This window comes from Rhinatrema bivittatum, chromosome 6 (genome assembly GCF_901001135.1).
Source record: "Rhinatrema bivittatum chromosome 6, aRhiBiv1.1, whole genome shotgun sequence".
In the NCBI taxonomy this organism is placed as follows: domain Eukaryota; kingdom Metazoa; phylum Chordata; class Amphibia; order Gymnophiona; family Rhinatrematidae; genus Rhinatrema; species Rhinatrema bivittatum.
In genome coordinates, this window is record NC_042620.1 from 22,952,668 (window position 1) to 22,968,170 (window position 15,503).

The 15,503-nt window shown below is 43.6% G+C and overlaps 1 protein-coding gene across 1 annotated transcript in view; it reads right to left on the reverse strand.

The window, feature by feature from the left end:
- Nucleotides 1–15,503, reverse strand: part of CNTNAP5 (contactin associated protein like 5) — a 690,244-nt gene that overhangs the window by 340,343 nt on the left and 334,398 nt on the right. The window lies entirely within an intron of this gene.

Sequence of the window (15,503 nt, forward strand, 5' to 3'; positions counted from 1 at the left end):
ATTCTGCACTGTTATATCAGGTTTAATTTATTTATTTATTTATTTATTTGATGAGTTTTATATACCGTTATTCGGTTGAGCCATCATAACGGTTTACAAAAGTGTACCATATTTTACATTCTAGTGAGAACAAGACCTCCCTCCTTCCTCTTGTCAGTTCTGTAACCATGAAGAAGTTATCTAGAAATGTAAGCTCTCTTTCATACCCCATTTACCCATCAATGTTAGGGGTAACTGGTTTGCTAAACACATCAATTCGCTGTATTCTATACAATTTTATAACTTTGCAGTCTTTTATAAAGGATTGTTCTTGTAGTGAGGCATCGTGGGTAGGGGGCTCTATAAAAACCTGATATGTAAATAATTAAATGGTTCAGAATTCTGTTTCACATCAGGGACGAGGCACTCCAGGGGCAGTTCCTTTTCAATGCAGATTATAGCATCATATGTTCAGTAATGAAAGCCATCTGGCCTTTGGCCCCATGCCATAGGAGATATCCATGCTGTGACAATACTCATAATAAAATCATGGCTATCCAATGAGTTTTTTGTTTTGTTTTTTTTAACTTGTTTTTCCTTACAGCACTTGGAGAGATTCAAATGTAAATTATGAATGTAACAAACAATAAAACAGTTTTTTTTATTGCCTCAAATTACCAAATACAGTTAACTATCTATATCTGATGCAGCTCTAAGCCAAAGTACAATTACACAATGCTAATAACTGTTCTTAACCTTCTTACATAGTTGGTTTAGGTTCAAAGAAGACCGGAATTCCTGCAAATCCAACTTTACTGAAATATCCTTTGGGGCCTGTATACTAAAAGTACCACATAATTGCTACCAATGCTAAATGTATGCAAATGATCTCATTATTTATATATTTTGTGACCTGCCATGAACATAAGACATGTGCAGGATAAAAATTTTAATAAATTGAAATTAGTCAACAGCATGCCATGTTCTAAAGCCCCGATACCAGAGTTAAATTTACTGCCCGGAATTGTAGTAAACGTCTAGTGTGCTAGTTTGGCACATTATAAGTTTACAAATGGAGGAGACTTATAGTATTTGGGGGTATCTGGGGGACCATCAACATGGTCCCCCAGATACCCCCCAAATACTGAATCCCCTCCTCCTGGAAAACTCCCCAACAAACCATTGGCTATCCTTGATAGTCCCCATTACTGCAGTGTACTCTTCCCCTCAGACATCTCCACCCTGACACTGTGATCCCCTCGGAAAACTCCCCCTCCCCCCCACACACACACACATCACATACACAATACTGTGATCTCCCCATGAACAGCCACTCCTTCCAAATAATACCTCCCATTCATTTTCCCCTTACTGAACCAGCAGGAAGAGAGTGTCTTACCTCCCATTAGCTTGGCTTCTGGCAATGATCTGGCAAATCTATGAACTTCAAACCGCATGGCTGTCAGCGCAATTCAAAATTCATCACTAAAAGCCAAGTCAGTGGGAGGGGAGAAGGAGGTAGGTATTGCTATTGTCAATCATAATGATATCACAGTTCAAAGGATTTCAATTTGTCTTACATCTGGACCTGAAAGTTTATTTTTAAAGGATAGTTACTATGGCAATTGGATAGTTCTCTTAGTTTAGCTGGCACCGAGAAATATAGTGCCCTTTTCAAGAATCTAGAACTAATTCATGATTTCATTATATCACCTTCCAAGTTGCTAATATTGGATGATTTTAATTTACATACCTTAGTTGCTCGGGTACATCAACCCCATGATTTTTTTTAAATTTCAGTGTCAGTGATAGGTTTCACTCACATGTCCACTCATCCCACTCATTCAGCTTAGGGCCTGATATTAAAAAACATTTACACATTTAAAATAGGATTTTACATGTGTAAATACACTTTACCCAATCATCAATAGGTTTTATATATGCAAGTGCACTTATCGTGAGTAAATGGCTTTAGAAAATCACTATGATAGTATATGACACTTATATCCATAACTCCTTTGAAAATTCACCTGTGAAACTTTTGTTGTGAGGGAAATATTGCTTTTAGTGAAGTGGAGATAGAGGCAAGGTCTGTTTTCATAATGCAATCATCAGAAAATTAAATTTGTGATTATGGGTATCTACTTATGCTTAAGGGAAGAGCTAAGATTAAGATGACAAAGTCTAGGAGCAAGAATGATCTATTTCCCTTTATTAGTGTCTTGGGAGACTTCCCACCTGAACTAACTGGGTTTCCTGCTAATGACCTTGTGGCTACTTGAAATCAAGAAGAAGAAGCTAGAGCTCTTGATTCAGTTGCTTCTTCGAAGACTCATGTAGTCAGTTCATCCAAACCAGCCCTTTGGTTCTCTGAAGACTTTTGGGAGTTGAAGATTGGCCAATGTCTTAAAAGATGCTGGCAAAAATCATTATCAATACCAATAAATTATTTTGTTCTGATCGCTATAAAGACTAGCCCATAATACCAATATATATGGGTTAAGAAAGTTTATTTTTCCTCTTCTCTCATGTTATTGTTATGATTTGTGGGTGTGTGAACCCTTGGCCCGAGATGCGAGTTGTTACTGCCTGTGAGGAGGAGCCCCACAGGTCCGCACCGTCAGGAGGCGAGGTACAGGGACAGCAGGAGCTCTGGGCACAGTAATGGAGAGATCCCCCAGGGACCAGGAGGTAACCCCCGTAGGATGGCAGAGAGAAGGCAGTACCTAGTTAGAGACCTTGAAGGGAAAGGCACCAGACTGACCATGGAGCAGAGGGTGCAAGACTAGCCATGCAGGAGGTTCTCTGGGAAGGCAGCCCCGAGGGGTGGAGCTGCACAGCGTAGTGGGCGTAGATGTAGTGACATAGGCCAACCCATGTAGCAGGAAAGCCCGAGCCCGATCTCTGCAGTGACCATAAGCAGGAACCCGGAGAGCCAAGGGTGTCGGCAGTCTTGTGTAGATACAACCCCGAGGAGCGGGTAGATGACAGTCACAGAAAGCACGAGTGTCCAGCATTGAGGAGCGGGGACGCTCTGGAAGGTCTCTGGAGTTAGTAGGCGCAGCCCGAGGAGCGGGAGGCGTAGGTAGTCTTGAGTAGGATGCAGGCAAAACCCCGAAGAGTGGGGAGGCCTGGTTGAGGAACTCACAGGATATCGCAGTATTCCGAGTAGTAGCAGCTCTTGTGATGTAGGACCCAGGAGGCGCAGAACCTGTCCGAGGAGCGGGGTAGGCCAGGAGAGCAAGTCCCCGTGAAGCGCACACTGACCCCGAGGAGCAGGTGCCAGACAGGGTCCAAGAGTGAGGTTGGAAGCGTAGTCTCAGGAACACGAAGGCAGGAGTTGTAGACACATACAGAACTTGTTGCCAAGTCGGCTTGGGGGCAAAGGTGGAGCTTAAGTACAGAGGTCCAATGACGTCGTCAAACAGGGTCGCCCCCGAGGTTCCCACCGAAGAGGCTTCAAAGGCGGGGCCAGGGATGCGCGCGCACCTAGGAAGGCCCAACAATGTAGGGGGAAGTAGCGGTGTCCATACCGCCATGTGAAGTCCCGAGGAACGTGGCGGTGTAGACTGGCCCGCGCTGCTAGCAGACCCGGGGAGAGCAGGAGAGCGGTGTAAGAAGTGAGTACTCGCAGTCGCAGCCATCTGCGACCGACAGGCATAACAGTTATCACATAAAAATATTAATCAAATATTCAGAGTAGTAAAAGGCCTTCTACATCAAGCATCTGGTCTTGAAAATAAGTTCACTTTAGAAATTGATTATGATACTTCTGTTAACATTATCTCAAATAAGATAATTCCTATCCATTAGAGATGTGATGATATCGGCCTGCCGCAGGAAATTTCGTTTTCCCATGGTTTGGGCCGATTTTATTTTGGATACCCCCCCGAAATGAAAACTGAAACCCATCCCAACCCTTCAAATTTAATTAATGACATCCCTCCCAAAACTTGCCGAAAGTCCCTTGTGGTCCAGTGGGGGTCCCGGGAGCGATCTCCCACTCTCGGGCTGTCGGCTGCTAGTAATCAAAATGGCACCAATGGCCCTTTGCCCTTACCATGTGACAGGGGCTATCAGGGTCATTGGCCAGCCTCTGTCACATGGTAGGAGCAATGGATGGCCGGCGCCATCTTAAAAAATGTTGTTAATAGTAATTACATTTACATGTGTAAATCCTTTGGAAAATTACCCCCATAGTCAAATTACCCCCATAGTCAAATTACCCCCATAGTCAAAATTACCCCCAAAGTCATAAAGTATGCATGCAAGTGTTATCTCCGCTCCAGTTCAGCTCCCTAGAATGCCACTGCTCACTTCACATAAAAATTCACGCGTAACCAGGTTATGCATGGTGTTTTAAATGCCCTCAGCCCCAGGCTATTTTAGTCCAACCAGGTTTTATGCACATAAATGGCTTCAGAAATGACCCCCTTAAAAAAGACACTCATCAACACTAACTTCAAGAAAATGACTGTAGACCCAAGTTATTTAGACAATTGTAGATCTATTTCTAATTTGTCTTTTATGGGCAAATTAATTGATTGGGCTGTTGCCCAACAACTGTTGGAAGTAGTTGACAACTAACTTTTTGGACTGCTGCCAATCAGATTTTCCTAGTGGGCACAGTACAGAGACCGATGGTGAGCGGAACAGATGATCTTCATTGAATTTTGGACACAGTTGAACATTGTATTTTATTAGATCAGCTGAGTTTTTTTGAATTGGGGGGACACAGTATTGTGTGGAATGAGGAGATAGGCATGCAAAAACATGGCTACTGTTTGGTAGGAGACCACAGGCATCCATCCTTTTAACATTCTTTTTAAACATTTACATGCAGGCACTGGGAGAGATTATTAGGAAACCAGGGTCAGATTTACATTGCCAGTGCCTAAAGGCATGGAGGGGAGGGTACTCTCTCGTCTCTCTCCTCTACTGAGATACCGGCGAGGGATGGCAACTCCCAGGCCCAGCCACTTACCTAAAGCTCAGCTGTCTCAATCCTGTGAATCAGCGGCGGCAGCAGCAACCAAAAGGCAATTCAGTGTGGGGCCTGCAGTCCGTGGCTCCTTGCTCACGGCCCTTCCCACTACTTCCACCCAGGCTTCCTATTATTAGGGAAACCCATGTGAAAGGCAGGGCCTTGAGCCTGTGGCTGTGGGCTGCAGGCCCCGTACTGCTGTTCTTTTGGATTGCTGCTACTGCCACTGCACGAGATTAGGACAGGTAAGGGGCTGGGAGGCAGGACCAGATCAAGACAAAACGACATCAGCAACGCTCCGGTGCCTATCAAAATTTGGTGCCAGGGGCCGTTGCCCATGATTCCTATGCGTAAATCCGGGCCTGTAGAAAACATAATTTCTGATTTTATTCGTATGCAGATGATATTTAGCTGTTTCTCTCATAGAACCTGAGCAAAATAGACCATTATTAATTTAGATTATGTTTTAAGGATATTGCTTTGTGCATGTAGGGTAATAAGTTAAAATTAAATTGTAAGAAAATAAAAGACCTCTTGGTCAATAGTTCAAATAGGCCTGGTTTCCATTTTACTGAGTTCATGACATCATATCCCTTACTTTATGGCTTGGAAGTTCAATGTTGGGCGCATTTTTATTTGCCGGCGTGCACAAAAACCGGGGGATATGCATGTGGCCAGATAGGTAGGGCAGATTTAGGGGTCGAGTCGGGGAAGGTTAGTGGGTACCTGCGCGCACATGAGCACACCGATACAAAAGCGGGTGCACACGTGCGTGCGGGCATCATATTTTATAACATGCGCGTGTCGCCACGCGTATGCTATAATGTTGGCTCGTCCAGGTCCTCGTACCGGGAACCACGCCCACATGGATGCACGCGCACATATTTGAACATCTACCCCCTTTGTCATTATGGCTTTAGAGCTGGCAAAACTATCTTGTGAAGTTTTGTCTGACTCGTCCTTTATGACCTTACCTGGATGTTACCAGTCTGAAAACCATAACGCATGCTTAGGTGAGCTCTAGTTTGCATTGTATGCAGGCCTTCCTGTTATCCTCTACAACTGGATCAGGAAGTAATCCAACCAGGAGTATGAGCCATGTGGGTGTGAAAAGAAGGTATAATCCCGCTCCCCTGGATGTAAGGCCCTCCAAATATCCATCAAACACAATTCCTGGCATACAAAATTGGCTCCTAGGCAATGGTCATTACGCTCTATGGCTTTAGGAGGATTACAATCCTCTTGCTTGTTCAACACAGTATTGAAGTTACTCCCGAGTATCAGGGCACATTCAAAAAGCTCAACCAGAATCCCTATCAGATGAGCAAAATATTCATGGGAATGTACGTTCGGCGTGTACACATTACAAAATAGGGATGTGCAGAGCAAAAGTTTATGTTCATAAGTCCATAAGTCGAAAGGGGGTCCCATTTGCGGTCAATATGGACATATGGAGAATTCCATAAGTTGAGTCTATGTCCATATGTGCAAATACAAATTTAAACCCCTCACCCTCCTTAATCTCCCCCCCCCCCAAGACTTACCAAAACTCCCTGGTGGTCCAGCGGGGTCAGGACGCCATTTCTGACCTCCTTTGCAAGGAGCACGTGATGTTGGCGTCACGTCAGAGTGACGCGGCGTCACGTGATTCCCCGCGGGTTCGCTCCGGGACCCTCGTTCGACCCAAAAGGAACTTTTGGCCAGCTTGGGGGGGCCTCCTGACACCCCCAAGCTGGCCAAAAGTTCCTTTTGGGTCGAATGGAGGGTCCTGGAGCGATCGCGCGGGGAATCACGTGACGCCGCGTCACTCCGACGTGGCGCCGACGTCACGTGCTCCTCGCAAAGGAGTTCAGAAATGGCAGAAATGGCGTCCTGACTCCTCGCTGGACCACCAGGGAGTTGTGGTAAGTCTTTGGGGGGGGATTAAGGAAGGTGAGGGGTTTAAATTTTTATTTTGGATCAACAATCGCGATTTCCAACGTATTCAACATAGCTATGTTGAATACGTTGATAACCATTGATAACAGTTAAGTAGGGAGTGGCCTCCCTGAAGCATAGCGTAAAAATTGTGGTCGCGAGAGTCCCGCGGCTCCCCAGGCTGAGCCATCAGGATCATAGGATGCAATAAGCAGAGCCTGACATGATAAATCTAGCAAAGGTGGGTTTCGAGCTACTACAATGTGTACTCCTCCCGAGCCCCCCTTCCCCCCTACCTCAGTCCCCACCCCCCACATCCACACACATACATACCCCACAAACATCTTCACATTCCAGCCATACATATAGGTCAGCTCTAAAAGGCACAGGTCGTTGCCACGGCCTCCTCCGACCCCCCCCTCCCCAAAAAAGATTGTATTCAGCAAAAACGTTAACATTTATTTATTTTTATTTAGCTTTTTTATATACTGGCATTCATGAACAAGTCACATCATGCCGGTTCACATAGAACAAGGGGTGCAAAGAACAGTATAACTAAACTTGTGCAAGGGGGGAAGCAGTTACAAAAAACAGGGGTAAATAACATGGAATGAGCAGAAAGGGGGAGAGTGGGGTGTAACAGGAACTGTAAGGGAAATATAAATAAATTTAATAATTATTTACAGTACTATATAGAGACATTGTTATATGAACTGGAGGGGGTTATGAGCTGTCCGGGAAGGCTTGTTTAAAAAGCCAAGTCTTTAGTCTCTTGCGAAAGGTTGGAAGGCAAGGTTCTAGGCGGAGATTAGTAGGAATTGAGTTCCAAAGTGCGGGTCCAGCTGTCGAGCACTGTCGAACATGACATATTAACCAGTTGAACCCGCAAAGTAATTAGAACATGGGGGCAAACTTTAGTGTACCACCCAAGGGAGCACAGGCCTGTGTCTGGCAAGCAAAAACAGGGTCAATTCCAAGTGTCATGAGGGCCCCGCTCGCCAGCCATCCCCTCTCGCAAGGGGGAACTCAAGAGTAACACTCCAAGTCCTCAGGGCGTTAACAACAGTGTCACCAAGCATTCCAGTCTTTCAAGCAGAAAACAGGGACGCCGTCAAGATTGTCTCCCCTGGGCGTGAATGGCAAAACCCAGAACTAAGCAAAGAAACCATACAGGGCCTGTAATGTAGCAGATCTACAGTAGCTTCTTTCTGGCTTAATTTGTGTATCCAGCTACGAAGCAGACGCACTGCGCATTGGGCCTCCCAGGCTTGAAGTCTGCGAAAACTCATTGATTCTCCGCTTGTGCCAGAGTTGTCAAGAAATGGGACGCGTCCTCCTTGGTGGTGAAAAAGAGTGTTCTGTTCACATGCTGTATGCACAGCTTGGCCGGATAGAGCAGCGCGAAGGTAATGCCGCGTTTATGGAGTTCCGTGCAGGTCGGGGCCATGGCTTTGCGCTATGCGGCTACCGCGGCTGAGAAATCATTAAATAGGAGTATGTGGCTGCCCAGGTATTCTAGGGCAGGTTGTTTCTGATATTCTCTCATAAGTTGGACTTTATGGAGCCAATTGAGAATTCTGGCCATTACAGGTCGCGGTCTACCGCCAGCCTCGCGCTGCTGCCCCATCCTGTGGGCCCGCTCGCACCGCATCGGTCCCACTAGTAGCTCCAGGCCCAGTGTGTTTGGAAGCCATTCTTCTAAAAACACATATAACTCACTTTCTGACACTGATTCCCACTATCTTGATGTCCCACTATCTTGATGTTATTGCGGCGATTTCTATTTTCTTGGTCTTCGATCCACTCCAGAAGGGTGGTGGCTTGTTGGCTGGTCAGGAGCTGTACCTGTCTTTCTGCTACCAAGAGGTGATCATCCTGCTCTCCCTGTGCTGCTCCACGCCGTCCAGCACTTTTGCCTGGCCTTCCACTGCGGCTTTGATATCGTCCATGGCTGTTTGAATCTTGATCAGTCGCTCATCCAGAGCGGCTGAGATTCTCGATAAGATCTGAAGCATCACGTCCTCAGAGACAGACGCAAGCTGTTTAGGGCAATCGGCCCCGGTAGCCATCTTGGCCATGTGACTTCGCCGGTCAGCGATGGCGCATACCGCGGTCCCCGGCACTAAGTCGACCCGGAAACACGGCGATTTTGATCACCGGACGTTTATTTCGCAGATGGCAGCAGGCAGGAAGGTGAAGGCCAGAATTCTACTCAGACGGTAGGAGATTTGGGGAGAGGGGCCGCGGAGCTAGTTATTCGAGCTTCCGCTGCGGGTGACCTCATCCCCGGAAGTCCCTTGCTTTTTTTTTTTTTTAGGTAATATCACAAAGGATCCTCAACAAGTGAGTACAATATACTAAACACCAAATGTTCACCCGGTATATATTTATTTATTTAATTAATGGAGGTAATTTCCCGCTAAAACTTACAGCAACCTTAAATTTTAAATTTTAAATTCAATCCCTACTAAACTCAATAAAATAATTGAGGATGATGGGTGATCGTTTCATATGTTTCAAGACATCAACCAGGTATCATATTTGTGGTGTAATCATTAACAACCAACCACCTTCCAAATTTTACTACTAAATTTATTTATTATTTTTTGTTTTATTTTAAAATTGCTGTAATGTAATGTGGGAATGCTCCCATATCTCTGTGCCCAATTTATATATTTTTATTTGTCAATATTTAATAAAGAATTCTTTCTTTCTGTGACTGGCACTTTTTTCAAATTGTTACATTTGATTTAAAGCCATCAAGGTACCGTCGCTACTACTTAGCTTATAAGAATGTCTCATAATCTCCCGACTTGCGCAAGTTTCGACAAGCTGTCTTCCTCAGGGTACTTTCATTCTTATATTAGATGTCTTCTACGATAATAATTTTCCACTTTCAACGGTGCTCAACCGAACCTCCGTACTCCATTACTCTCCTGACGGCGTTCACTCGCTCTGTCTTGCTTCCTGTCTCCTTTTAAACCTACTTCCTGGATGCTATGAAAACCAATCCAAAGCTTCTAAATCAGAGAAAACCAATCTAATTGGTCATTAAGCCCCATTGGTTGTTCGGTATGAAGTCTGAATATCCATGCTTGTTCTCGGCGATTAAGTGCTGCATGTCCGCCTTGCCCCTCCGCAATGCTGTCGATCACTGTCCACCTCAGTTGTTCAAAAGTGTGTTGCTGTTCTATACAATGCTGAACAATTGGAGCTGTAATGTTTGCATTATTTATACGAGAGCGATGTTCAGCTATTCTGAGTTTCACTGCCCTACTGGTACGACCCACATATACCTTCGGGCAGCTACATACAATTGCATATATTACTGATTTGGTGGAACAATCCGTATTAGCTTTTCTGAAGATTTTGTATCCTGAGACCGGGTCAATCCATTCATCTCCCTCAATAGTGGATTCACATACAGTGCATTTACCACATTTGGTATGTCGATTGATTCCTTTCTTATAGCAAATTTGCGATTTAGAATGGATCACGTGATCCCGGATATTCCTTCCTCTACTAGTTGTTAGAAGCGGTTTTTCACTTAACACGTCATGAAGAGCCACAATGTGCCAATGATTTTTAATTGAATTCATGATTACATTGGTTGACGTACTATGAGGTAATACGCATACCATTCTGTTCTGTGTCTTTACAGGTCTATATTGTAACAGGGAATCTCTGTCACTATGCCTAGCTCGTTTATAGGCTTTACGGATAACCTTACGTGGGTATCCTCTTTCAAAAAACCTTTTACTGAGTATTTCTGCCTGTTGTTTAAATTCCTCCACTGTGGCACAGATCCTTCGTATGCGGAAGAACTGTGAAACTGGTAAACCCTGTTTAAATGCCACCGGGTGAAAGCTCTCATATCGCAGTAAATTGTTTCTGTTAGTTGATTTCCTATTAACTGTTGTATGGATACTGTTACCTCTAAGCTGTATTAGAACATCAAGATATGCAATACTACTTGTACTGCTTGTATGAGTAAATTTTAAGTTGTCGTCCTGTGAATTAATCCATTCAATGAAATCACTCAATTGCTGCTCCGTACCTCGCCATATCAGGAATATGTCATCTATGAATCTGTACCAATTACTGATAAACTTCCACCACTGTGATGTATATACAGTATTGGCCTCAAAATCAGCTACGTACAAGTTAGCTACTGCAGGAGCTAATGAAGATCCCATAGGGATTCCGTGTTCCTGATGGTAAATTTTGTCCTTAAAGATGAAATAATTGTTAAACAACACCAACTCCGTCAGCTGTACTAAAAATGGAATGGGAATCCTATTTGATGTAACATTGGCCGTTATTTCCTGTTTAACAACCTCCAAGGCTGAATTTTGAGGTATCTGAGTGTATAAGGACTGTATGTCCATAGTCACCAAAATTGTAGTTTCCTGAGTGACTTGCACTTCCTTCAAAATGTTCAAAAAATGAATGGTGTCCTTCAGATAAGATGGTATTTTCTGTACTATTGCCTGGAGATGTTTATCAATGAACACTGCTGGTGGTTCCAAAATGGATCCATTTAAGGAAACTATTGGACGGTAAGGGGGGTTCTTTATGTCCTTATGGATTTTTGGAATGGCATAGATTACTGGTATTCTGGGAGCTTCTTGTACTAAATAAGATTTTTCCTTTGTTGTCAGATAAACAGCTTTCTCCACGAGTTCTGAAATGGATGTTGCCAACACTGGTGTCGGATCTTCTTCCAAAATACTATAATACTTTGAGTGTGATATATGTGCCAAAACAGCCTCTTCATATTTCATTCGATCTATCACCACAATTCCACCCCCTTTATCCGCCGGTTTGATCATGATTTCTTCCATATCCTTTAAAGTTTGTAAAGCTTGCCTTTGTTCTTTAGTAATATTCTGAGGAATCCATTTCTTCTGTTGTTCAAAATCACCGATATCTTTTAATACCAACTGCAAAAATGTTGGAATCCATGGGTCCGGGGGGATTCCACCGGGATTTAGGCTTCACTATGGACATATCCGTAGTCTCTGTATTTTGGTTCTGGAAATATAGTCTCAAATTTAATTTTCTTATGAGTCTATATAATGCAATACGACTTTCAAAAGGGTCATGAACCACAGTGGGAACAAAAGACAATCCGCTGTCTAATATCTGTAATTGTGCATTTGTTAATGATACTGTAGATAGATTAATTACTGCTGTTGACTTCTCGTGCGAGTCGTCCGTTCTGATGTTCGATTGGAATTTATTAATGCCGGTTTTAATTTTTTCGTGTGTTTTTTTGTGACTTGTCTGTCCGATAAAAAATCCTTCTTTGTTTCCTTCCTGTCTTGTTGTCCCAACGATTCATTGTCTTGCTCATCTGACTCATCAGATTCTCCAGTACTTTCACTTGAAGTTTCAAACTGAACTCTCCTTCCTTGTACTTTATTTCTATTTTGCATCCATAAATATACTTTATTCGAAGAATAGTCATTCTGATCCCTTTTAAATTTTTTTATTTTGGCTTCTTTGATGGAATCCCGAAGCTGCTCCAATGTGGTTTTAAACTCAACCAATTTTTCTTCGTAAGTCGAAAATGTCGAAATCGGCTTCTGTACTTCTTCTATCTCCAACTTAATCTCTTCAACATCTCTCTTCACTCGGTTTATTATCAGCAACATTAAGTCCATTGAACATTTGTTCAAGATTGATGACCACAGGTGTACAAACTCTTGATCTTCCGAATACAACATCGGTGCCTTCTGAATCCCCAAGCCTCTAGGTATCAATTGTTGTTTAATGTACTCAATTAAAGTAATTCCATGTAAATCCATCCTGATTAATTTTTTATTCAACCTCATCCAATCATCCCATTACTGACTTTCACTAATCGCCGCATCTTCAGAAAATAAAGATGTTTCTTTTCTGATGTCTGCTATCTGATCCTCTGAAAAGCTAAAGATGTTCTTCCAAGCATCCATAGTAGGTATGATAATATTAATCGGATCCGCTCCAATTTAACAAGTAATATCACAAAGGATCCTCACCAAGTGAGTACAATATACTAAACACCAAATGTTCACCCGGTATATATTTATTTATTTAATTAATGGAGGTAATTTCCCGCTAAAACTTACAGCAACCTTAAATTTTAAATTTTAAATTCAATCCCTACTAAACTCAATAAAATAATTGAGGATGATGGGTGATCGTTTCATATGTTTCAAGACACCAACCAGGTATCATATTTGTGGTGTAATCATTAACAACCAACCACCTTCCAAATTTTACTACTAAATTTATTTATTATTTTTTGTTTTATTTTAAAATTGCTGTAATGTAATGCGGGAATGCTCCCATATCTCTGTGCCCAATCCAGGAAGTAGGTTTAAAAGGAGACAGGAAGCAAGACAGAGCGAGTGAACGCTGTCAGGAGAGTAATGGAGTACGGAGGTTCGGTTGAGCACCGTTGAAAGTGGAAAATTATTACCGTAGAAGACATCTAATATAAGAATGAAAGTACCCTGAGGAAGACAGCTTGTCGAAACTTGCGCAAGTCAGGAGATTATGAGACATTCTTATAAGCTAAGTAGTAGCGACGGTACCTTGACGGCTTTAAAACAAATGTAACAATTTGAAAAAAGTGCCAGTCACAGAAAGAAAGAATTCTTTATTAAATATTGACAAATAAAAATATATAAATTGGGCACAGAGATATGGGAGCATTCCCGCATTACATTACAGCAATTTTAAAATAAAACAAAAAATAATAAATACATTTAGTAGTAAAATTTGGAAGGTGGTTGGTTGTTAATGATTACACCACAAATATGATACCTGGTTGGTGTCTTGAAACATATGAAACGATCACCCATCATCCTCAATTCTTTTATTGAGTTTAGTAGGGATTGAATTTAAAATTTAAAATTTAAGGTTGCTGTAAGTTTTAGCGGGAAATTACCTCCATTAATTAAATAAATAAATATATACCGGGTGAACATTTGGGGGCGGATTTTCAGAGCCCTGCTCGCGTAAATCCGCCCAAAACCGGGCGGATTTACGCGAGCAGGGCCCTGCGCGCCGGGAAGCCTATTTTACATAGGCCTCCCGGCGCGCACAGAGCCCCGGGACTCGCGTAAGTCCCGGGGTTCTCCGAGGGGGGCGTGTCGGGGGCGTGCCCGGTCGTCTCGGCGTTTCGGGGGCGTGTCGGCAGCGTTTTGGTGGCGGGTACCGGGGCGTGGCTACGGCCCGGGGCGGTCCGGGGGCGTGGTCGCGCCCTCCGTACCCACCCCCAGGTCGCGGCCCGGCGCGCAGGAGGCCCGCTGGCGCGCGGGGATTTACGCCTCCCTCTGGGAGGCGTAAATCCCCCGACAAAGGTAAGGGGGGCGTTTAGACAGGGCCGGGCGGGTGGGTTAGGTAGGGGAAGGGAGGGGAAGGTGAGGGGAGGGCAAAGGAAAGTTCCCTCCGAGGCCGCTCCGATTTCGGAGCGGCCTCGGAGGGAACGGGGGTAGGCTGCGCGGCTCGGCGCGCGCCGGCTATACGAAATCCATAGCCTTGCGCGCGCCGATCCAGGATTTTAGCAGATACGCGCGGCTCCGCGCGTATCTACTAAAATCCAGCGTACTTTTGTTTGCGCCTGGAGCGCAAACAAAAGTAGGCTATTCGCGCGCCTTTTAAAATCCGCCCCTCGGTGTTTAGTTTGTTTTTTTTTTAAGCATGCTTTTAGAAATCTGATTCTGATTATTTTATAGTAATTTTATGTTTTTGTTATTCTGTCATATTAACTGATGTTTTTTATTACTGTTAAGTTTTTTTTATATTATTCATTTAAATACTTATCCAGTCTGTTGTATGATGGTAATTTTAATTCTCTATGTTAGATTTATCTGAACTTTAGAGATATATTATTATCTTTCCATCAGTAATATTATTATAACCTGATTGATTTCTCCTGTTTTGAGTCTTTCTTGTTGCACCCTGCTTTGAGCAAGTTTGCTGAAAAGTGGAGTTTAAATCTGAAAAATGAATCTGTTCATTTCTAAATCTGCGCCTGCTAACTCAGCATTGGAGGGGTTTGGAAGGGGCAGTCGAAGCAGCAATCCCAAGAAGGGAGAGGGGAGAATCTCTGTGTTAGGTTGGGGAAGGGGGACAACAGAGCAGGTTTCTGGGTTAGGGGGGAGGTGGGGACTGCAGTATCTCTGGGGGGGAAGGGTGTATCCAGGGGAGGATTGTAAGAGGGAGAGCTAAAAGTTGGAATTTCACAACATGTGTACTTTTCACCAGCGGTGCTTTGGTCAGGGAAGGAACGTGGCATGGAAAGGTTGCATTTTCAAATTTACGCATGTTAGTGTCCATTCCAGAAGTGACCCCACAAAAAAAGTAGCTGAAAAAAGCCCATTGCATTGTACTTTGGTAATTTTCAATGCACCGGACGCATGAACTTTTACTCTGAAGATTGATGTAAAGTCAGCAGAAAAATTTTAAGTTGCCCCCCCCCCCTCCCCCCCGGTACAAATCCTAAAATTATTTTCGTCATTACAGCCAGGACCATTTTTCCACCATAATTGTGTCCAATTTTGTTTTAAAGCCATTTAGTGCTCCGCCTGATGGAAACAATGCTACACAATTTCATTGTAAAGACGGCAAT